At 36.0% G+C, this 25,024-nt stretch overlaps 1 long non-coding RNA gene across 1 annotated transcript; it reads left to right on the top strand.

Annotated features, from left to right (window-relative positions):
* Nucleotides 1-3,007: 3,007 nt before the first annotated feature.
* On the top strand, nt 3,008-23,763 carry LOC111096898. Its single transcript, XR_005361689.1, has 3 exons — nt 3,008-3,135; nt 9,874-10,019; nt 23,680-23,763. It is a non-coding gene; the product is annotated as an uncharacterized LOC111096898 (long non-coding RNA).
* Nucleotides 23,764-25,024: the final 1,261 nt, after the last annotated feature.

Raw genomic sequence — 25,024 nt, 5'->3', positions numbered from 1 at the left:
TCAAATATACTGGCATATCAAATTAAGTTATTATTTTACCTTGTGTTATCTCTAAATCCAATAGTCTCCAGAATCATGGAATTATGGAATGTTCAAATTTGAAAAGACAGACTTTTAAAAAAATCCAACTGACTTATTTTACAGGAAAGGAAAAGTAGAGCTAGTTTCCAGTTTAAAGATGACACTGAGCATATTTCTTCTGATTTCTAGTCGAGTCGTGCTGTTCTTCACTCTTCATTTTAACTTACAGGTCCTATTTTTATCCTCCTGTAATCCATTTCCAATTGTCTTTTTTCAAAGAACATTACTTGTTAGTCAAAACTGGTCTCATGATAGTTTATACCTTACCATCAGGCAAATCATACACAAAATAATTATTCTTTTGTGTGCTCATTTTTCCTTAAATGTTGAAATGGTAATTATTTAATATGTAACTTTGGTCTTTTTAGAGTATTAGAAAATTAGTATCTAATCGATCAATTTCCTTACCATTGCTTCAGAATTCTGGTTCCCAAATGTGGCAAATCTTTTAGGTCACAGATTCCCAGATATATCACCTCAAAAATTCTGAATTCTGAATGTAGTCGATTTTGGATAGCCTCTGGGAAGTCACAATAAAAAAATAATAAAATTTCAAAAAAGTTCTAAGCAATCCAAAAGCACAGCTAGGCTAGGAAATCACTGTCTTAGAGAATTATCAAATTTTTAAAAACTCTAAAACTAAAAAAAAAAAAAAAAAAAAAAAAAAAAAAAAAAAAAAAAACTCTAAAACTAATCTTATGGAACATACCTAGCCCAATCTAAAACAAAAACAAAAAAAACTTCATGATGGATATAGATTATTAGAATAAATGAATTTCCTAAGCCTTTAAGGCCTTACTATTGAAGCGCCCAATTATTTGCACATGCAAAATTTAGTACAAGGTGGATTGGTTGAACCAATAAAATAATCTAGAATGTGAAATGTCTAAGTCTTATATTATTCAGATTTAGAAAGCACCCTTTCTGACATTTCTTTCCGCTGCTTCACAAATGCCATCATCTTTATGACTGTAGCCTTTTTACTTTTCCTTACTGCTATTGCCTTCCTGCAGACTTTATAGCAGCTTTGACAGTCCCCCTCTTGATTCATTTAATCCCCCCTCCTTCTCTCTGCTGTCTTTTTCCTCCATCTATTTTAAGTTACAGAGGAGAGACAAGAAAATCACAGCCTAAAGGCTTTCAGAATTTAACGTTTTCACTCTATGGAATATATGAATCACCCACTTGCACATTCTGAGGTTTAGTTATTTGTTTCTTTTTCCAAAAGAAATTGTTTTTACAGATTGCAAAAACATTAATTTTGATATTGACTCTTTTTTGTGACACACTCCTCATCTGAAATTTCTCTTACTCTCTGGTCAAATTCAAATATATTCACAATATATGGCCAGCAAAACAACATGCAATAAGACTAATATGATACAAAGTCTTCAGTAGATAGCATCTTTGAACTACTGCAGTTATATGAATCTGAGCTTAGTGATTGGCACCAGTACAATCCACTCACAAGCAGGAGTTCAAGACCCCATTCCGGGCTCAGCTCCGGAAAGGAGAAATGCCAGTATAGTTGAATGCCAAGGATATTTTTCCATGTAGGTGCCAGCCAGGCCCTGAAGCTTATGACATCATGAAGGGTATAAACCCTTGCATTATTAGGTGCTGTGCCCTCTTTGGAATTTGCCATTTAGTCATTTTTTTGGAAATTTGTTTCTCAGAAATATATTGGAGGTTGACATAAAAACTGGCCTGAGATGCCTTTTAGTAGTAAGGGCTCCTGGCACTTACAATATCTAACCAGACCAGGAAGAGGATCAAGGTAGAAAGGGCAGGCAGTGGATGGCTAAACCAGCTGCTGACACTTTGGGAAGAAACACATACTTTGCTGAGCTTTCCACTGGATTTTGTTTGCTACTTTTTTCTTTATCAGAGCATTAAGTCATGAAGTTTCATACAAGGGAATCAGGATGGTTGCATTGAGTCCTTACTACTGAGTCCTCATATGCAGTGTAGCCCAGCTTATGTATTCTAAGACCAACATCGCATAGTAATAAGCTATGCATTTTTGTTTTCCTTAAACATTGTCTCTCTTAAACCTGCCTATGATCATGCCAGGTGACTAGACAAGGTTGAGTGCTTAGATGTGGGACACTTACTTCATGACTTTCTTACCATCTCTTCCCCCTTTGCAAATACAACCAAGAGTCATCAGTACCAAAGAGAGAACAGTGGGCACCAAGTGACAGCTTACATTATAAATCTTTTAAGGAAGACCAAAATTCAGAGTTGAAGGTGAACAGAACCAACAACTGAAAGAAAAAGTAAAATAGAACAAAACAATTAACAGTTTTGAAATAGCAGTAAATCCAAATATACAGAGAGATCATAGAGGAATCCAAGAATTAGCATGGTCATAACACATACACACACGTATATGTACTCAGAGCCAAGTAGAATTTCTAAGATAATTATTATAATTTCTAAGATAATTATTTCCATGAAGGCCCCCAGTTTGAGAGTTCCTGCCTTCAAAACTCTAGGTGGTTCTAAACTTCAGATCAGAGTAGCCTAGTTTTAAAGGAACCATGATCTGTCTATTTCCATTTGTCTATGCCCTACATAGATGTTATAAGACTTAAACAAGACAAAACATAGATAACTGATTTTAATAAAGGAAAGAATGTAGCTGTCCAGAAAACATTTCAGATATATGTCTATAGGAATGGTTATATAACTCAGTGGAATTTGAAGCTCAAAAAGTCCACCCTTAGGTAATTAAGCTAGATTTAAAGTAGACATAGAACTAGAGTACAGGCTCTGAATCTGAGGCCATGGGCTTCTTTTCATACTACAGCTGCTACTATTACTTTGAATTTCACTAAAATAGCCTAGATGTCATCAGTCGGGAGACATCGTCTTGACTAAGATTCACCGCTGCCTCAAATAGAGGCTTCTATGACGCGCCCAAGCTTCACTTTATGTACATTGACACAGCATATCTCCACATTTGTCATTCCCCTGCCTTTCAAGAAAACTGGATTTGATTCTTCATTCTTACAAAGTGGTCTTCTCCAAGGACCAGAGTATTGATTCACCGTGAGTTTAAACTTTGGTTTAAAAACTTTGGTTTTTAAAAACCAAAAACTTTGGTTCTCCACCCTCCCTCAAAATTCTCTCACATAAGTCATTTAAATAATTGGAGATAGTCTTCTTATTCAGAATGGTTACATTTCCCACTATTCTGGTTGTTAGGAGTAGCAATGCACTTTAAAATGACACTCTAGGGACACCTGGGTGGCTCAGTCAGTTAAGTGGTTAATTGTCTGACTCCTGATTTCAGCTCAGGTCATGATCTCAGGGTCATGGGGATTGAGCCTTGAGTTGCTAGGCACTAGGCATGGAGCCTGCTTAAGATTCTCTCTCTCTCTCTCTCCCTCCCTCTGCTTCTCTCTCTCTCTCCCTCTGCTTCTCCCCCACATGCTTGTGCACTCTCTCTCTAAAAAAAAGTAAAATAGAATGACTCTCTAAGAACCTGAGTCAATGCTTCAGATACCGTTTTGACCAGCACAAGGCTGAGAAAAAAATCACATCTCCTTTGTTTTGAGTTATAATTCTAAGTCTACAATGAATTAATTGGATATAAGAGAAAGAGTGGAATAAGAACAGGGAAGTGAGATGACAGGATGATTTAGATAGTCCCAGGTTAGCCTTAATCCTTACATCTATATAGTAGAGATTCCAAGGTGGGTACATATGCTATATGATTTGATCCTCACAGCAAGCCATTCTGGCAAACAAGACAGTATAGACAAGGCATAATACACATTTTCTTATAAAACCAAGTATTAACATTAAAAAATTGCTTAAAGCTGTGGGTACCCATGTTGGAACTTTCTCTTTGTGGGACCTAAATCATTGGCGTAAGTGTATTTCCCTCAAAGAGGTAACTGTCATACATCTGACCCTTCATCCCAGTGTTAACCAACAAGGTTTAGATCTTGATAGCAAAAACACAGGATACGTTTTTCTACTTGGACCTCTTTTTTTAAAAGATTTTATTTATTTATTCATGAGAGACACCACAGAGAGGCAGACACAGGCAGAGGGAGAAGCAGGCTCCCTGCGGGATCCCAATGAGGTACTTGATCCTGAGACTCTGGGATCACACCCTGAGCCAAAGGCAGAGGCTCAACTACTGAGCCACCCAGGCATCCTCCTACTTGGGCCTTTTAAAAAACAAAATTTACAGTACATTAGTGCTACACAACTGTCATTCTTCTTTTTTTTTTTTCCTCTCTCAAAATCCCACTATTCACTTTAATTTGGAACATAATCACTCAAGTGTAAGATCTTTCATGTCTTTAGCATAATAGGATCATCTTAGAGTCTTCATCTTTGTTTTTTTTCCCTTGAATATTCAGCAGTGTACATGTATATGTGTCCCTGTGCATACATGCACACATGTGTGTACGTGTCTGTGGAGGAGGGAGGATACATTTCTTACTTTCATATTTAGAATTCTGGCTTTAAGATTGAGACCCTTGAGAATGTGTTGAGATTAAGGGACTTTGAGGCTGTGTTTATTTGGACACATACACATCATGACCTAATTACAGTGGGCCCCACCAGGTGTGTTCCCAGGTTCACTTCTCTGGTGTTCTGGTTCCCTTCTAGCTCCCCAATGTGCCAGATGTTTCTTAAATTGCACTCTCATTCAGCAGATTTGAAATCAGTAGGGCTTGATGGTAAAGGGAGGGGGTTGTTGCTTCTTAATTTTGTTTCTTTCCTTTGAAGCCTCCTGCCACAGCTGTGCACTAACAAAACTATCTCAGCCCCTCCCCCAGTGGCAAATTTCAGTTTTAGGTTCTAAAGTTTCATTAGCCCAAGCAATCTCTCCTGGAAGCTATTTCATTCCTCATAACCGTAGGCAGAAGCTAACACTCTCAAAAAAAAAGGGAAAAAAGAGAGAATCTTATTGTGGTTTTATAAGTGTCTCTTTGATGCCCCATTGCAGGTGCATATACGAGGCTGCCGAGCTTCAAGATAAGCTCCATGGCTCAAATCCTGTCTGTGGTTTTGTGTAAGCTGCCCCTTCCTCTTCTAGAGAATTTGTGAACTTTAAAGGTTATTACTGGGAAAACTCACTGGTCCAAAGAAACCTTCAGAATGAGAAAAATCTCACTGATTATTTTGTTGAAATATTCTTAATCTTTTTTTTTTAAGAAAAAGTGTTAAATTGATGCCAATCTCCATACTTTGGTCCAAGTTTACCACACTATGTTTAGAAATCATTTATCAATCTAATTAAATATCTGTTTTCTGCTCCTTTGTCCCAGATTTTATGCTGGACTCTAGACTTAGAAAGATATATAAAATACACTGTCCACCCCACCCTCAAAGAATTGTAGTAAAATTGGTGTGAAGCCTACATAAACCAATAAATAAGCACAATACATGATGATGAGTGCTATAATCAAGATTCCTGGTGAGGTGTGGTAGCAAAGGAAGAATTCAAAATTCAGACTGTGGAGAGAATGTGAATAGTGAGCACTGGATTCTATTTACTTTTCCATTTCTCATTTGTCTAAGAAAGGATAACTAATAGTCATGTCAGATATGTAACATAATTTTTTTGATATGTAACATAATTTATTATAATAATATATAATTATTGATTGTTATACAGTTATTGAAAACTTACTCTGTGCTGGTGCTAGGCAATGTATGAGCATTTATCATGTGTTACTTTGAAACTTAAAATAAGTTTATGAGGGGAATACTTATGTTTGTTATTTAAGTCAGGTTGTTGAAAAACACCAAACCCAAATTTTCATAGTATAACATAATAATGGTTATGCCTCAGTTAAGGTGAAAGGCTCTTTATTATAGTTTTCTGCTAACTGATGATGACTCAAGATTCAGGCTCCTTCCATCTTGTGGTACTGCCATCTTAAGCATATGACTTCCAAGTTCTTACAGAGAAGACAGAGAAAACCATGTTCCATCTCTCAAAATCCTCTTAAGTCCCACTTTTCATTTCACAAATACTGAATTACTTATAGCTCTTTGAATAGGCATACTATTCCATTCATCCTTTTCTTTGCCCATGCTCTACCCTTAATCTGAATGTGATTTTCCCTTAATTCCTCTTAGAAAATTTCTATTTTACTTCTGTAGGTAATATTTTTGCAAAGATTTTTTAAAACATTGTATAAATTTTCAAGGACTTGTTCCTCCTTGTATGATGCTAAATGCTAAGAGCCAGGCTTATAGTCAGGCAAAAACACCATTTTCTACTCAAACATGCATTGTTCTGATTCCACTAAATACACCAAAAATAAAACTCATTTTCTCACTGTACTCTTTTATAATGAGTCTTATAATCTGTGGATGGCATGATTTTCTTTTCCCTAACATATAGTCGTGATTCCCTCAGCCTTGAAATAGACCTCTTAATGGTCCTGACAGTGCTTTTTCTACAGCACAGCTCAGATAACCTCCCCTTTTCACACTGATGTGGCCACCAGTGTGATTCTGGTCCTCATTACCTCCCTATCCTGACCACTGCAGTGGCATTGCAATCTCTTCTTCAATATATTCCACCTTTACTTCCAAACATATATTTCTTCCTTTTTATCTCCATGACATCATTCATAGTATAGTGACTTGTAGGGAAAAGATACTTAATAAATTACTTTGTTATTGACAATTATAATGACAAAGATCTGTTAATGAATGCAAACGACTATCCACATATACTTATACAGCCTCCATATTATATGGAACCCATGAAGATGATTACCACGGATAAACTTTCAATGTTTTTAGAAATCCAAAGATCTTGGAGGTAACATTGAGAAATAATTATATATAAGGTGTGTACGCACACAGACACACACACACACACACACACACACAAGTGAACTCAATCCATCCTATAATAATGAAACTACTCTGTCCCAAAACGTTTCTCCCAACAATGCAAATTTCTTAGGGAGCTCTGCTTCAAAGCCTACCCACAGCCATATCTTAGAAGGTAAATATATAGGAACCATATATAATAAGAAGGGCTCCGATCAGAATGAGTAAATGAAAGGGGTCTGTTTGTCTATTTAAATTATATATATATTTTACCAGTGACTCCTCAATCAGTAAATATAAGTCTAGAAGTACATAGGGCATATAAAGAAGTATATTATTCCAATTAAATTATACAGGCCTTGCTTTCAAAAGTTGATATTCACACTTGAGGTGAAATGAACTTCCCATAGTGTAGAAATGAGGAACTATAAAAGAATATGCTGAGAAATTAAGCCAAATAAAAATGTAAAACTTCTCAAAAAAAAAAAAAAGCCAAACTAAGAAACAGACTCTTAACTATAAAGAGAGCAAACTAATGGTTACCAGAGGGAAGGTGGCTGAGGAGGGGAGAGTGTAAAATAGGTGATGGGAATTAAGAGTAATTATCATGATGAGCACTGAGTAAAGTATAGAATTGTTGAATCACTATATTGTACACCTGAAACTAACATAACATTGTGTGTTAACTATATTAGAATTAAAAATGTTTTTAATGTAAAACTTCTCTAGGTAAAAAAAGCAATGTATAAGTAAAAGACAAATATCAAAATGGAAAATAATACTGGCAGCAAAAATAAAAAGGGCTAATATCATTAATATACAATGTCATAAATCAACAAGGATTCTCCAGGAGAAAAATGAGCAAAGGATATAAATTGGCATATCATAGAAGATAATTATAAATGACTTGTAAATGTATGAAAAAATGCTTAATTTCACTAGGAATAAAAAAATTAAAACAAGGTATAATTTTTCAACTGTCAAATTTGTAAGGATCAAAAAAGAGAGTGTTCAGCTTTGGCAAGGTTTTGAGTAAACAGGCTTTCTCATATATGGCTACTGGGAGTTGGAATTAGTTCTACTTTTCTAGAGGGTAATATTGCCTTAAAAATATGAAGAATGTACATAAAGTTGGTCTATTAGCTTTACTTATAAAAACATATTCTGAAGAAATCACTAAACAAATTTAAGAAGATACATGTATAGGGATATTCATTGCCCATTATTAATAGTAAAAAAATTGAAGATAACCTTAATGTATAATAGTAAGAATTAGTATATAGCACAGCTATTAATACGACTTAGATCTATATCTTTTAAGATAGGAAGATGCTCAAGATGTATTGATGAGGTGGAATTGTAGACTGGAAAACAATCCATGGAATATTAATTCTTGAGGAGATTTGTGTATAAATAAAATTATGAAAAGATTAAAATAAAATACAAGTGAATTTAAGTCTGATTTATACAAGTAATTTTTTTCTTATCAGTATTTTAATTTTAGCATAAACGTGGGTTACTTTTGTAAAACATACATAATTTGTGCTTTTGATTTAGCATAATATAGTCTTAAATTTAGAAGGAATCATTAAAATAATCTAATCTAGTTCATCCTGGAGACCTGCACTAGAATCCCCTGTACAAAGCATCCCTGATGGATGATAACTGAGCTTCTCTTGAGTATTGCAGATAAAGAGGAAGCTGCTATTCTATGTTCTATTTTGGGATCTTCAACTATTAATTTTATTTTTTTTCTTCTGTCAAACTGAAACCTTTTCCCAATACTATCTACTTATTAGCCTAGTTCCTTGTACTCTGGGAAAGTAGAGGAGAAACCTATTTCTTTTTCTACATGTCAACCCACCAACTCTTTGAAAGAAATTATTATGTTCCCTCCTGGCTTTCTTCACAAAGATATCAAAACCCATCGCCTCACTGATGGTTCCTGTCTTTCAGCCCCACTCTTTCCTGAGATACACCTCCACATTCCTCCAATCTGTGGCTGAATACACACCTTTGGGAACTGGGGATCAGAACAGGGAAAACAATAAATGATAAGGACTTCAGAAAAGGAGACCATCTCTGTGGTTGGGATGGTAAGGTCAGATTCATGGGAAAGATAAGACTTACTAGAGATCATGTAAAATCTTTGACTTTCTGACCACCATAGAAGGGAATAAAGGGTCCACCAGGCCCCATGACATTAGAGAATGTTTCCTTTTAATGGTCCAAATTTCAATACTAGACAAGAATTAAAATGTGCCTTTCATGTATTCATCTTACATTCTTTTTTACTCCTTTCCTACTTCCTGTTCCTTTGCTATTTGGGGGTAATGCCTAAATAAATAAATAAATAAATAAATAAATAAATAAATAAATACCTGAAATGATGTTTGCCTTCTCACACTCCTTTTCTGCTGTTATTAAAAATCTTAGTTTTTAATACTTTGCTTGTTATTGTTCCATAAGCTACTTCCTATATATAGGTTTCAAATCTCCAGTGAGGCTGTAAGTCGGGCAGGTGTCTTTAATTTCTTCATCAGCTCTCCTCATGCCCAGTCCCACTTGACAATGCATACTATGCCTAAAAGATTAGGTTGTTAAATAAATGTTGTCTTTTTATTGTCTGGTGATGAGTTCTCTGTGATATCATCCCATTATACCCAATCCCATATGTGAAGACCTACCTCCTGTACTGCTTGTCACATTAGGAGAAAGAATAAAGTCACAGTAAGTATGCTCTTTGCTGAATTCTTATCCCTTCCAGTTGTAGATACACTCTCATGTAGCTACTTCTTACCACTTACTGTGGCTTTTGTGAAATTCCCAGTAGAAGATAGTATTCTTTCCAATGCACAGTTTGGACGCTCAGAGCAGAAAGTGAGAAAATTCTGGAAGCTATTGAACATTTAATCTAAGACCTGCTACCAGGCTGACCCAGGTTATCTTTGCCTCTTCCTCTTTTTCCTGTAGAACTTTCCTTTTCTACTGACACCATCTGAGGCTCTCCAAAGTGATTCCTCTTCAGAATTGTGGATTTCTGGTTCTCAAAGCTTAGGATCTACCCCAACTGATCCAAGGGTCCAGAATATTTTCTTCCCAGCCAAAGAGACTATCAGGTAAACAAGAGGAGATGATCCTACTTGGTTAATGTATCTCTTCTGTACAAGAAAGTTGGGTGCCTCTGAAGGAGTTGAAGATTAGTTTTCACTGTTCACTGAAGTCAAGAACTGAATTAATGAGGTGTACAGTCAATAGCCGACTCACGATCTTCCAGCTGAGGCCTCAGACCCAAGGCCTGATTTGATTATCACATTGCATTTATCTTGCTAAGATATGTCAATGGGACAGACCCTTGGAAGTATATGTAGTAAGCAAAATCTATATACTCAATACACCACTCCATCTTTACAGTCACTACCTTTCCTAGTTACTACCCAATATGTATCAAGTTTTATTCCCACCTGTGTCTTGAAATAGATGCTAATTTTAATAAAATATTTACATATTCAGCAGGAAATACTTTATTATAAAGAAAAAAAGTTTTCAGAATAAATTGAATATTAGTTATGAGGGCAAACTAGATAGTTTTTTATTTGACATATTGAGTTAAGGGAACTTCGAAGCTCTTACCATATAAACAAAGTTTTCTTTCTCAGAAATAGCTCTGAATGACATGATATATCACATAACAGAAATACCATGGCCTGAATTCATTACCCATACATACTTTATTCCTAGTTCATTTAGGATTAATAAATTAAAGCTAAATAGAAAACTTCCTTGATAAAGTTTTTAAGAAGAAAATGTCTCCAGAGAATGAAAAGTTCTCTGGTGCTATATTCGTATGTCTGTGCTTGCTACTCAAACAACTATTTCTACTCAATGCCACTGGCCATGGGATAGATGACCAACATCAATCTCCTCCCCTGAAACACCAGATAATAGCAGATCTCTAGAGACAGAAAGGGAGTTCAGATTTGCCTGTAGTGGGATAAAGCTAAACTAAGATGGGAAGCTGGCTGGATGCTGAGCCTTCAACAAAGACGATGGGAGCAGTGATATGAAGAGAGATTTTTGGTGGAAGATGTGAGATCAGGAGTGACGAATAGTCAAGTGGTATTTGTCTAAAACAGCCCAGACCCTAAACATATCATTTTCTCTTTTTTCTCCCAAAGTCAATTTAATCCCGTGATTAGTATCTCACCAACCAAATCATATTACAATTCATCAGTGAATTACTACAGAGGTGTATGATAGGATACCTCATGAAGTTGTGATGTAATACTGGGTTTCTGTTATTCTCCCCTTATTAATGTCTGACTTACCAATGCATAACCTGGATATATAGCATCTTAGGTATTATCAACTGCCAACTGGCACCTGATTCCAGTACAGAACTAGAATATGTGCTGAGAAGGATAACACAAGCAAATTCTCTTCGACCTTCTCATGAATGCCACATCCTCCTCAGAACCAAGCCCATGACTGACTGACAAGCCCAATGGAGAAGGAGCAGAAAACAGGAAAGCGTGTATTACACATTGCCCTGCATTCATCAGACCGCCCTTCAGAAAGGGGAAATAACAACGAGTGAATGGTGGGAAGTCATTTTATCTGCTAGAAAAATATGACCTGTTCCCCACTCAAAAAACAAGTGGTTGTGAAGCAACCACATTATTTAAAGCTACAAGGCAAACAGGAAGAGGCAAACCAAACACCCAGGCCCTGAGAACTTCCCGCAAGTGCACCCCTCAGCTGGGCTGGTTTGCAGTCATGATGGGCATGCTGACAGGCTCCAGTGGTTGCTGTGAACCCAGAGCATTCTTGATGAGAAAGGAAAGAGGAAAGGAAAGTGCTAGTTCCTCTTTAGTGAGCTATTTGGGAGTCAGTTGCTCATTCAAAGGAATAAATGATTTCTTGAACCAGCCACCATCAGTTTAAGCACTGCCATCTGCTAAAGAAGCCCAATACTAAAATACAAGCTTGGACGATGTAGAAATCGCCTAAAACTGGAAGGCAAAAGAAGATACCTACAAAACCTCAAGGAATGGTAGCACTTTAAAATCAATTGGCAGCACATGTGGCTGTGTTGGCAGAATTATTATCATTGGAACTTGCAAGGTTTACAGGTTGGCTGAAAGATTCTGCAGTTTTGAAATATCTGATACGAGCAAATAGACATTTCAGGAGCTATCCTGGGATGACACTCCCCAGCCTCAGGTCCCATCTTAATCATACTTTGAAATACCTAGAACTGCATTTCAGGACCACCTCTGAGCTAAGTTGTTATTTTGTTGCACAAACCAGCAATAGGTCTTAGTAGAGCAGGGGATGAGTACTGTGACTTTACTGAATTAAGAATCAATATTATTTTTTGAGTGAGGGTCCTGAGTTTGGAGTGACCGTTCCACTGTTATAGAGCCAGCCAGTCAGTGTCAGGCCTCTGTGATGAGAAACCTTCTCCTTTTCCCTCTACATTATAGATAATGCATATCTAGGGGCAGTGGTGAGATGATGCTCCATGGTAGACGGATTTCTCACTGCAGAGAAAAATTCCTTTTTGGGCTAGAGTGAGCAGTCATGTGGGAAAAGTTGTCCCTTTGGATACAATGGAAAGTGTGAGTCCACAGCTTTCCCAGAACCCAGAAACCCTCCAAAAGGTGGAGAGGCAAAGACCTTCACCTTCCAGATATGGATTACATAGAAAAATGTACCACTTGGCTGACAGTGATATTAATGTATGTTTTCCCATTTCTCTCACTCCTCTGACAAGATGTAGTGTCACAGAGAACCAAATTAACACACCGGGAGGTTTTGTCATTAAAGAAATACAAGCTCGCTTTGATTATTGCTGGCAAGAGAGCAGAGTGTGCAGTGCAAACAGCAATCCTATTCTCAGAACTAATATTCTGCAGACAGCATGGCTCTGTCTCAGAGTATCTTGAATTGGGAGACGGGGGTGTAATTTTTCAAATCTAAAGGGACAAAATGATTTCCAAGCTAGGTACTTAAAGGTATAGCTAGCCATAGATTGCAATGAACACAGCTGTCAATGTTGCCATAATCATAAAAAAAAAGAGAGAGAGAAAGAGAAAGGAGGGAGAAAAATTGCAAGAACTGTTTCTAGTTATATTTGTATGAACAGAATATGTTATTTGTGAGACTAAGTGAGAAAGGCACTTATAGAAGGGTAAAACTAAGATTTATTTATCTGAGAAAAGTTATCAAATATAATCAGGCAATTTACTGCAAGAGCTTTAAGAGTCTTAACTTTATTGTTGTAATTGTTGTTGTTTGCCTTTGCATTTAAATGAAAGTGTTACTGTTTTAGGTATCTTCTTGAAATTTACTTATATTTGCTGTTTTGCCATTTGATTGTAATCTGTTGATTATGGAAAAACAGATTGCAGACCAGACATCAGAGATACAGATTCTAGTGCATATATTTTCCTCACTTATTTGTTACCATTGATAAATTATTTCACCTCTTGAAGTCTTCGTTTCCTCATCTGAAAATAGGAAGAGTAATACTATCTATATTGATAATCTATAAAGGGTTATATCAAATAGCAAAATTAACAAGAAAGTGCTTGGAAATCTAAGTTTTGGCCTTACAAAGGCTACAATTGTCTCAATTAGGCTATTTAAATCACATTGATGTGATTTAATATGGGGTGCTGGGAACATAAAAAAGCTGTACATTCTCTCAGAAATGAAACATAGATTTTGTTTTGCTGCCAGAAATAGCAAAATCATTAAACTCATCTGAGACTTGATTCACTGCTTATACATTCCAAGACTTGAGGAGACATGAGCTGTACCTACATCACATAAAATATAAACATAAACAATTCACATAATTGGCTCAATTAATTGTCCCACAATCAGTGCGATATTTAGTTTTTAAGGCCATAGGTAATTACATCCATACAAAACAATTTGGATCTGTAAAATAACCCAAAAGGGTATAACCAAAAGGAAAGTTTAAGAGGATGCTTTATATTCCCAAAATAGAATTCCTGAGAGGGAAGAAAATAATAATTCTCACCAAAATGATGAAACCATGGCAAACTGTGACTATGAGACAAGTACCATCCAATTGTGGACAGAATAATGGTAATACAAGTTAAGGATTAGTCAATCTTAAAAAAAAAAAATTAGTCAATCTTTATCAACTAGTAGAAGGAGGTATGAACTTAAATCTAAAGAATCAGGTCCCAGAACTAGAGTCAGGCAGAATGGATAAGAGAACATCAGCCCTGTGAATGCGTCAGCTCAGGGAATAACAACACTGTTTTAAGAATAAGTAAAGAACATTCTTAAAAGTTTAAGTTGTCTAAGGTCATGAGAACATTATAAAGAGAAATTTTTAAAAATAACTCTTAACCATAGTCTTCAGTTGAGCTTTATAGAAAAGGCTTAAATTTAGATAATTACACTGCTGTAAAAACATAAATACTTTTTTAAAAAGAACTTTATGAAAATTATGCTAAAGAAACTGAATGGCTATGCTCTGTCAGATACTAAGGCTTTTCACATGGAAAGTTTAGCCACCAAAATGGGCTTCCAGAGCCATTTTAACATATATCCATTGCCAGGCAAAAAGTAGAACTGGGATTCATTTTCTATCAATTAAGAAAGAAACAAGGGTTTCTGACCATATAGATCCAAAATAAAGGGCTGAGGGATAGGTTTTTCTCCTAAAATGGATGACACATTCTGAGCCCCAAAGCAGTATCCCTTGGATAATATTTCCTTCAATACATGTACTTCTCAGATTCTGCAAACTCACATAATGTATTTGAAATCTAAATAATTCAAGTCATGTGTAAAACTATAATTTTATTCCTTTATTACTGAAATTTAACCTAAATCTCAATTCCAGCTTCCAATAATGATAGAAAGCTGAGCAACTGGAGTCAAACTAGTCTCTTTCTGTTTCTACACTCAAGTCTCAGAGGAATCCCCCTCTCTCTCTGCATTCTCTATGAAATGAAGTTAAATTAATGTGAGCAGAAGTTTTTAATTTTGATGCTGTTTAATGTATGATTTTTTTTCCTTATTGCTTTTGGTGTCATTTCTAAAAAAAAAAGTCTACCCCAAGGTCATAAAAATAAATACCCTGTTTTACTTTAGCAAACAGAGCTTTTATGTGTAGATCTATAGCCCATCCTGAATTAATTTTTGTGTGTGGTGTGAGGTAGAAATCAACGTTCATGAGAGACACCTAACTCTGGGAAATGAACAAGGGATAGTGGAAGGGGAGGTGGGCGAGGTTGGGGCGACTGGGTGACGGGCACTCGGGGAGGGCACTGGGTGTTATGCTATATGTTGGCAAATCGAACTGCAATAAAAAACATATATACATACATACATACATAAATATTCTTTTTTCCTAGAAGTTTATCCAGTTGTCCTGATATAATTTGTTATAGAGACTTTCTATATTCTCTATTGAGTTGCTTGGGCTTCTTTGCCAAAACTACTGACAGCATATGAGTGAGTCTAGAAGTAGATTCCCTATTCTATTTCTTGGACCTATATGTCTGTTTATACACAAATGTCACATTTCCTTAATTATAGTAGCTTTGTAGTAAGATGTGAAGTCAGTTAATTTAACTAGTCCAATTTCGTTTTTCTTTTCTAAAATATTTCATGGGCTGTTCTACACCATTGCATTCCCATATAAATTTTATAATCAACTCAGTTTCTAAAACTATTTTAAAAAATTAGAAAATCTATTGGGAATTTGTTGAATCCATAAATCAACTAGAGAAAATATCTACAATAGACTCTTTGAATTCATGATTGTGGCTTATTTCGCCATTAATTTAGGCCCTTTTTATTTCCTCTATGGCAAGTCTCACAGACTTCAGTGTAGCTGCCTTGTGTTTCTTTTGTTGAATATGATCCTAACCATGTATTTATCTATAAATATTTCATATATATAAATATACATATTTTTTCTACACCTTTGGAGAATAATTTGCTGACATGATGATCCTTCATCATTAAATACTTGATTTAACATGTGTGTCCTAAAGAACAAATAACCAAAGTATTATTATCAAAATCATGAAATTAATAATATAATATTATTTAAGTTTTGCCAATTTTCCCAATTATGTCCTTTGTAGTAAAACAAAATTCTGGATCAAGGATTTTGTGGCTTCTTAGCCTGTTTTAGTCTAGAAAAGAGCAAATGGAATTTACTGTGGCAATAGAAATGTTCTATGTCTACACTACCCATTAGAAAAGCCTCTAGCCATATGCAGCTATTGAACACTTGAAATGCAGGTAGTATGACTGAGAAATTGGATTTTTCATTTTAAATTTAAATTTAAATACTCACATGTAACTGGTAGCTTCTGTATTCAACAGTGAAAAATTCTAGAATAATTCCTCAGTCTTTTTGGTCTTTCAGGTTCTTGATATTTTTGATTAGTAAGACCACTTATTTAATAGGACATCCCTTAATTTGGGCCTTTCAAATATTTCTTCATGACTAGATTCAGATTATGAATTTGGGGCAGTAAAACTTCAGAAGTGATGCTGTTTTCAGTGCCTGTCAGCAGGCCAAAGATGTTGATTTGTTTCGTTACCTGTGATGTTAATTTTGATTACTTAGTTGACATGGCTTCTTGCCAGATTGCTCCACTATTTTTTTTTTTTTTAAGATTTTATTTATTTATTCATGATAGTCACACAGAGAGAGAGAGAGGCAGAGACACAGGCAGAAGGAGAAGCAGGCTCCATGCACCGGGAGCCCGATGTGGGATTCGATCCCGGGTCTCCAGGATCACGCCCTGGCCCAAAGGCAGGCACCAAACCGCTGTAGATTGCTCCACTATTATGTAAATAGATTTACCTTTATAATTAAAAAGTATCTTGTGGAGAGATATTTTCAGACTATGTAAATATCCTTTTACTCATCAAACTTTCACACATTATTTTAGCATTTATTAATGATTCTTGTGAGTCAAATATTATCACGATTAAAAAAAAATACTTTCCCCAAAGTTTCTAATTATCATCTGCTTAAAGGATGAGTCCAAAACAAGCTATCCCAACTTCACCAAAACCAGAACTCTGGATTACCATTTTAAACATGAATTCTCAAAAAAAAAAAAAAAAAAAAAAAAAAACATGAATTCTCTTGGTCTAAAATGATTACTGGAGAAGGAGATCAAATAGAATTGGTAAAATGTGAATATACATTAAAATACATAAAAGGAATGTATAAGAGGAGTCAAACCTAAGTTGATAGTGTTATTCAAATGAGCAAAATAGTTTCATTTTACTATAATGTATCTTTATCATTATTTATAGTCAATTGACATTGAGCGCTCCCTGTGCACTTGCCATTTGGTATATGTGTTTTACACGTGATTATCTTATTTAATTCTTATAATAACCTAATAAGGTAAATGCTGTTATAAACTATTTGACAAATGAGAAGTCTGTTGCTTAGAGAATTGGTAATGTCTTGGATTATGCATCTAAGGTGGTAGAATCAGTATATGGAATTTAGGTGTCTCTGTCAACGTAAGCATGTGAATGTAACTTGTAGCTGGTTTTATTGGGACTTTTCCACTTTCTTTTAAAACTTAGGGCTGGAAGAACAGCGTTATATTATTAAACTATCCAGTTAGTTGGTTCCAGGTCACCAAGCAAGCATTGGCATTGGCATTCCATCTATGTGGACAGCATGTTCAAAGATAAGACTTGAGTGTTGTTGTTATGATAAGCCACAGGGAGAGATATATCTAAAAAAGGACCAGAAAATACAAAGACTTAAGTCTTTATAAATAAGTCTGCATATAAGTTCAAGCAGAACCTTCTCTTGAAGGCTGAAGTTTGCAAAACATAATGAGATCCCTGGCTTCTCCATTGGGCTAGGTCATGCATATCAAGGAGCACAAGACTACTTTCTGCACTTGTCACTCCTTAGACATTTGCTTCTATAATTAGTTCAAGGCATTAATGCTGGCTGGATTATTAAGATAATTGAAGAGGGGAAAACATATTTACCATATATTTCCAAAGGGCTTAGTCAGTCCCTAATTTTATTCAAGAATGAATTATTTTTTAAAAAGATTTTATTTATTTATTCATGAGAGACACAGAGAGAAAGAGAGGCAGAGACACAGGCAGAGGGAGAAGAAGCAGGCTCCACGCAGGGAGCCCGATGTGGGACTCGATGCTGGGATTACAGGATCATGCCCTTGGCTGAAGGCGGCGCTAAACCGCTGAGCCACCCAGGCTACCCTCAAGAATGAATTATATAGCTGTAGGGTTATAAATACTACAAATTATAGATCTTACCACTAAGAGATTTTTCAACTCAATGGAGTTGATACAGAAACATGAAACATGCTCAGTGATGTTAAAGAAGCAAGGTTAATAAGGTAAAAGTCATCACCCAGCAGTGTACAGTAGGTTGAATCTATTATATAAGCAAGGAGAGCTAGAAATGAAGAGGAGGCCATGTGGCCTTTGGTCTGGGGAGTCTTCACAATAGAAATGGCTCTACGGTGTTGAATAGTTTATCATTAGCAGCATCATTATGCCTAAAGCATAGATAATATGAGGTGTAATGCATATATATCCCAGAAAGGTATGCTGCCATGCATCCCTCCTTTTTTTACCCGAGTCAAGTAAGCATACAATGCATTGCAAGAAAATGGGAGTTATTTTTAGAAAGATAAACTTGAAAAGTATTGTATAAAAAGAGAAGTCATCTATATATTTAAGCATTTAACTCTTTTTAGTGACCATTGCTGTGACATATCTCACATTCCTCCATGGGTCTCAACATTATGGTCAAGAATAGGTGGCCTGATTGCCTGTAACAATTCTTCCACTTTGAGCATTCTCTAGATCCTTGATCAAATCATTAGGTAATTGACTAGATGAAATACTATGGGAAGTAGCCTATGTAGAGAATAATTGAGATAGGCTTTGCTCTTACCTTTGCAGAAATGGGTATTTATTAATTAGCTCATGAAGTCAGTTAGAAATACAAAGTTGTCCTGGTAGCAAAATGAAAACTAAAAATCAGCATCAAGGAAGGTAATGAAAAGGTTGTGTCAGAATCCTAGAAGTCGCTCTCCGGACCTGTGGAGCTAGAATCATAACTCAGGGGAAGGAGGGATAATAGGCAAGTTCGTTTTCTCCATCCAACATGATGACAGTGTGATAAGATATGCTCTTAAACAAAAGGCTCAGCTGTGATATTACCCATGACCAGTAGAACAGTGACAGAACTACAAGGAATGCAGCTATTGAAAGAGAAGAATCATGATGTGTATAATCTCAGAAAGGCCATTTTCTGCCCAAACTCTACAGAGTTCTGCCATGAACATTGTTTAATTATTGTTGACAAAGGTAACCATTACTTTACGAAAACAGGATTTACAGAGTGTAATAGAAAGTCAACTTAACTTGTTTTCTTCACCACCACCACCTCCCATCTCCTTTCCCCTAACTGCCACCTGGTCTCTTTAAATCTGGCCCAGGGCAGGAACTTTACTTATCACACTTATGTCATACAAATTGTTTACTAGTTCCTTCTAGCAACACAAGTCTTGATTTAGTAATTAAAACGTCCAATCCCATAAAACTCCAAATTGGCTTCAAAATAAATACTTTCCTACCTCATTTCAGACAAGAAGCCTGCAGATGGGGAAGCATATGTGGTCAGAGCCCTTATTTTTCCAAGGAATCTCCTTAAATTCCTTTTTACTTGGCTCAAAGTATGGGAAGGCTCTCTCAAAAAATTTACCATAAAATGATCAAGTCCTTTATACTCTTATGCATTAAGAATTGCATGATTGGTTTTTGACAATTTATTTGACAGTTCTACATTCCTCTATCACCTAGCTAATGCCTACTAAACATTTGTGCATGTACTTTGTTAGCCCAAGGATCTAAAGAATGTGAGGTACAGTTTTTGTTCTTTTTGGGATGAGTGTCATAAAATTAGCACAAAAAATTATAAGGGAGATTATTGGTAGCTGAAATAGTTGGGGAAAGTTTCATAGAGGACATGGTGTATGTGTTATGACTTAAGGGAGAGACTGAGTTCTAACAAGTAGAAATAAGGGGGAAATGGCCTTAGAACTACTGAACAAAGTATAACTTTGTGATCAAATGCTGAAAACATAAATGAAATTAGATGTTTTATTAAAAATTAATATGTGCTTTACTCATACTGTATGGAATATAATTAATTTAGTACATTTTCCTATATACCCATCTCATTCACCAGACATGTAAGTTGTAAGAAGATAATAGATGTTTGCCCTTTTGAGCTTACTCAGTATTTGAACTCACTCCCTTAGAGAAGGACAGATATGTCTTCCCCAGTTCCTGGCAGCTAGACTACAGGCACTTCGCTGAAACTCAATCAATTGGATATTTTCCCTGGGACTTTAATTAGGAGCAAATAAAGCAAAGACACAGGGAGCAAATTGGAAAGCCTTCCAACAGCGGTGACAGCATGTATCTCCTGGCAACAGTGTCAGTGGCAAATTCTAATGCCCAGTCCCGGTATTGGAGGTCAGATTCCTTCTGTGGCATCTCCTTGAATGTAGTTCTGGCAGACCTGCCTACTTCAGCGTCTGCCCATTTTCTGGTTTGTTCATGAGCCTTCCCAATTATTCTTGAAATTATCCAATATCTTTCCAATAAAATTCCTTTTCTGCTTAATTTACCCAAGTTTTGTCTCTGTTGTTTGCAACCAAAGACCCTGAATAATAAATGTTTCTATTTCTCATTCTCTCTTGTTGACAAAAGAAAGACTCAATTATTGAACTGAATTCAACTTCAGTTGAATTGAAAGGTCTGTTGCCAGATTCCAAAAGGCTTTACGTTCTTAGCTGACCATTCGGTATTTTATTTTTCGTGGAATGGGCCATTATGAATTTTTTTTTTTTTTGCTCACACTGTTTCCTTTTACAATCTCACCTATGTCCATGGCTTCAGCCAACATCTACATAAAAGTGATGCTATAATCTCTATCTCCACTTCACTTTCACTTATAAATTTTCACTTTATATTTTCAGCTGCTTGACAGACACTTTCATCTGAGTGCACTGCCAATACTTCAAGCTTATAAATTAAATATTTAAGCTTATATTCTAAGTCATTTTTTTCTTAATTTACTATTTTTCCTAACTTTATGACACTTTTCATTGTGACCCAGGTCCAAAACCTGGGAGTCACCCTTGAGTCCTTTTTTTCCTCATGACCCATCACCAAGTCCAACTAAACTATAGTTCTGAAAGTTATTACTGAGTACTTGTGTTGGACTATTAGTCACTTTGACTTGCTAATTCTGAGTTTCTCTTCTGGGATTAATCTCTCTAGGGCATCCTAGAGGGGATACCTACAGTGATGAGGTAGAAAGAAAAATAATTAGAAAGAAGAACTAGGATTTTACTATGGATATATCAAGAAGGATCAGGATGGCCATAGGAGCAGATGACTTAAATTTCACAGATGACTTTAAAAAAGAGATTTTTTAAAAAGAGATTTCAGTAAAATAGCAATAGTGAAAAAAATATGATAAATTGTTTTATGGGGATGGTATGAAAGTTGGGGTTAGAAATACAGTTTCTTGAGAAACCAAAGAGAAAGCAATACTAGGAAGGAGAAATGGGAGTAGAAGAGAGCTGGACATATGGGGTGATTGTAATACATGAGAATTGGGCCAGGCTGTCCATATTAAAATACCAGTACTATCATTCTCCATGAGTTCCCTCTTATCTGTCCCTCAGCTTCTTCACTTCTAAAATGAAGGTAATAATACATACTTAAATAGCGAGGATTAAATGAGTTTGTATATATAAAGTACTTCTAAGAGGGCCAGTAAAAGAGACATCAGTAAATATGAGTTCTAAAGAATAACATTATATAAGACAAAAGCATGTTTTAAGAGACATAAATAAGAAAGTAAGGTAAAAAATGAAAAAGAGAAAAGAAAAAAATTGCAGAGTTAGCTCCATGAAGCAGTAAGATGACAGAGCAGCCTAAATTTTTAAGATTGGCCATTCACGGGATCCCTGGGTGGCGCAGCGGTTTGGCGCCTGCCTTTGGCCCAGGGCGCGATCCTGGAGACCCGGGATCGAATCCCACGTCAGGCTCCCGGCATGGAGCCTGCTTCTCCCTCTGCCTGTGTCTCTGTCTCTGTCTCTCTCTCTCTCTATGTCTATCATAAATAAATAAAAATAAATTTAAAAAAAAAGATTGGCCATTCACATGGGAATGGTACCTTTTATCTAATTCTCAGAAAGAGACAAAATCAGCTCAGATAGTATATCCATAACTCCAGGGTAAAGAGAAATATGTGATGAGCAGGCTGTATTGACCAATCCATATGTTGTTCTGTACCAGCAGAGAGATTGGAGGATTGTTTAGGGAACAGAAGATAGAAGGACTTTTGCAATCTTCACTGGGATTCTTAATAACAACTTTGGTCTCAGCCCAAGTAAGAAAAATGTAGCTGGTGATCTCACTCCTGGACCACCCACCTTTCAGTATTTAGTTCTTCCCCTGTCCATGAAGCAATAAGCAGGCCAATTCACCAAGCCCAGAAAACGAGCTGCCATGCTTTGACACTTGACTTTTTTTTTCTTTTTTTTCTTTTTTTTTTTTGTCAGATGTGTAGTATACAAAGGGTAGTTAATAGAGGAAGAGGGTAAGGGGTGAGTTCTGGACACATTTACATAGCTCTATTTTCTAGAGGAGGCCTTCTAAAATTTTTGTTGAAAACCTATGAGCCTTCCCCCAATGTGGCTTGGAAACATTTACGCATCCCAGATAGGTATGTAAATTAGAGAATTACATCACATTACACACAGATGTACAGTTTGTCTGCTCTGGGGCTGTCTCTGATTTTACCCTTCCTACCAGGGAACTCTGCCAAGGAACTTCTGAGAAGCAGACAGGCCATGAGCCTTGAGAGGGGGAGTACTGCTCCCTCTCATCCGTTCCAAGCCCACAAGTTAGACTCATGCCAAATGTAGGTCCTGGGATCCATTCAGTTCCAAATGTCAGTGTCTCAGAGGCCAACAGCCACCACCCATTCTTCCGTAGTGAGTAGCTACTGAAATGGTGGTACCACTTAGTGGTAATCAGAAACCATTAAAAACAATGCCTTTTGAGTGAGAAAACTGATAACCTCTTACAGAGCTTTGGCATCTGTCTATTTCACCAGTTGGTTTATTATCTAACAATAATCCAACTAGTGAGAGTGGTAGGTATCATAAGCCCCATTCTATAAATAAGATAACTGAGGTCTAGGGACACTTAACAAAGCCCTCTCATAGTATCTATCATGCTTTATGACAGCTTCCATGAACTGAGTTCAGTTTCTACCTCTACAAAGCGTAACAGGAAAATTCACTGTCTACTAAAATATCTTGATAACTAAGCATTCAGAGATTGTAACCTAATTATTTTTGTATTTTTAGCATCTAATCCAATATCTGACATGAGATACTCACTCAATTAGACATCAAATATTTAAATATATCAAAACCAAACAGAATGGAGTCCTTTATCTTCTTTGAGATGCTTTATTATTCTCACCTCTACTGAAATGAACAGACTTGATTTCACTGTATTATATAAACCCAAGGGTTACCAAGAGAAATATTGACCCAACAGTAATAATAGGTAACTTTATTTCAAAAATGTATTCATTCCTTGCCTAAGTCTACAGCTAGTTCTCTAAGGATGGGTAAAATACACAGAATGTATTCCCCTTTACAGATTTCTCCAAGAACGGGATCATATCATCTACTTCTGTATCTCCACACATTGTACAAACTTCTGCAAATATCTAAAACAAAGTAAGTTCTAACTGTATATTGAATTATGAACACTGTTCCCTTCATGACATAGAACTCAACTAAATCATAAAACCATAAATGGTTTCTAGTAAAGCACATGATTTTGTGCTACCTAGCATAGGACATACAGGATTTTTAGATAAAGTATTTTCTCTCAGCATGCTTATTTGTTAAAGAAATAATGTTTATTTATAAAAGACATGACAAAATAAGTACAGGTATGGCTTATGGAGGTTATAGGAGCTCAAGGAAAGAGATTCACATGGTATAGTGGTCAGAGATTCATTGAAAAGATGATGGTTGGGACTCATCAAAAAGAATATTTGCCCTCAACCTACAGTTCTTATCAAGTCTCTTCAGCCTAGAGGTATACATGCTTTAATAGAGTGATAAGCCTGGCCTGATTGCAAGTGGAATTTTTTTTTTTTTTTTGCAAAAGCTTCATCTCTATACTTCTTGTTTGGTGGTAAATTCGTGGTTTTGTTTGCATTTTGATCTTATGGAGATCTGCCAAGGACAATACCGAGTCCATAATGAAGATAAAAAAAGAAAAGGAAAAGGATTAGGAAGTTTGATTCTTTATTGCACCTAAGTCTGTCAATCTGAGGGTAACCATGTTGATTAGGGAGGCCATAGAGACACAATATCTAAGCAAATTCATCACACACTCCTGTGGAAAGCCCACAAACACATGCTATCCAGACACACTCCCACCCTCAAGTCAATGCATGCATATCAACACTCCAAAGTCAACTTAAGTGTTCTACTCTCAAGGGATGTGGAAGACAATAATATCCACTAAAAAGCTAATGTTCCTTATTAGAATTTTTTTTTCCTCACTTGGACCTAGTTTAAGTTTCCTCTCAGGTCATCAGGCTCCCAGCTCAAATACGTTTCCCAAATTGCTTGTAGCATCATTTTTTTTTTTCTTATTCTTCCTTCACCTTCCTTTTGTCAATCAACTAACTATAAGTTAGAAAGGAATATTTAGGTGTCTGATTGGAATTATTTATAATAATTCCAACCACACTGTAAATATTGATAATTCATTTATAACTACCACATTAAAAATAGTTACTTGCAAATTCAGCAGCCTCAAAAGCAATAATTAGGAAGGTTTGATTTTTTTTCCAGTTATTTAATGTATTTAAGAAAAATAGACACACACATATGAGGTTGTTGATACTCTAATTCTCCCTTGGTTCTGTATTGAAAGCTTAAAATTTACACTAACTCCTCCACTTGACCCTAGGGCTGAGAAACAG

The sequence above is a fragment of the Canis lupus genome, chromosome 7 (genome assembly GCF_011100685.1).
Source record: "Canis lupus familiaris isolate Mischka breed German Shepherd chromosome 7, alternate assembly UU_Cfam_GSD_1.0, whole genome shotgun sequence".
Taxonomy (NCBI): domain Eukaryota; kingdom Metazoa; phylum Chordata; class Mammalia; order Carnivora; family Canidae; genus Canis; species Canis lupus.
This window is presented reverse-complemented; position numbering and strand designations above follow the sequence as displayed.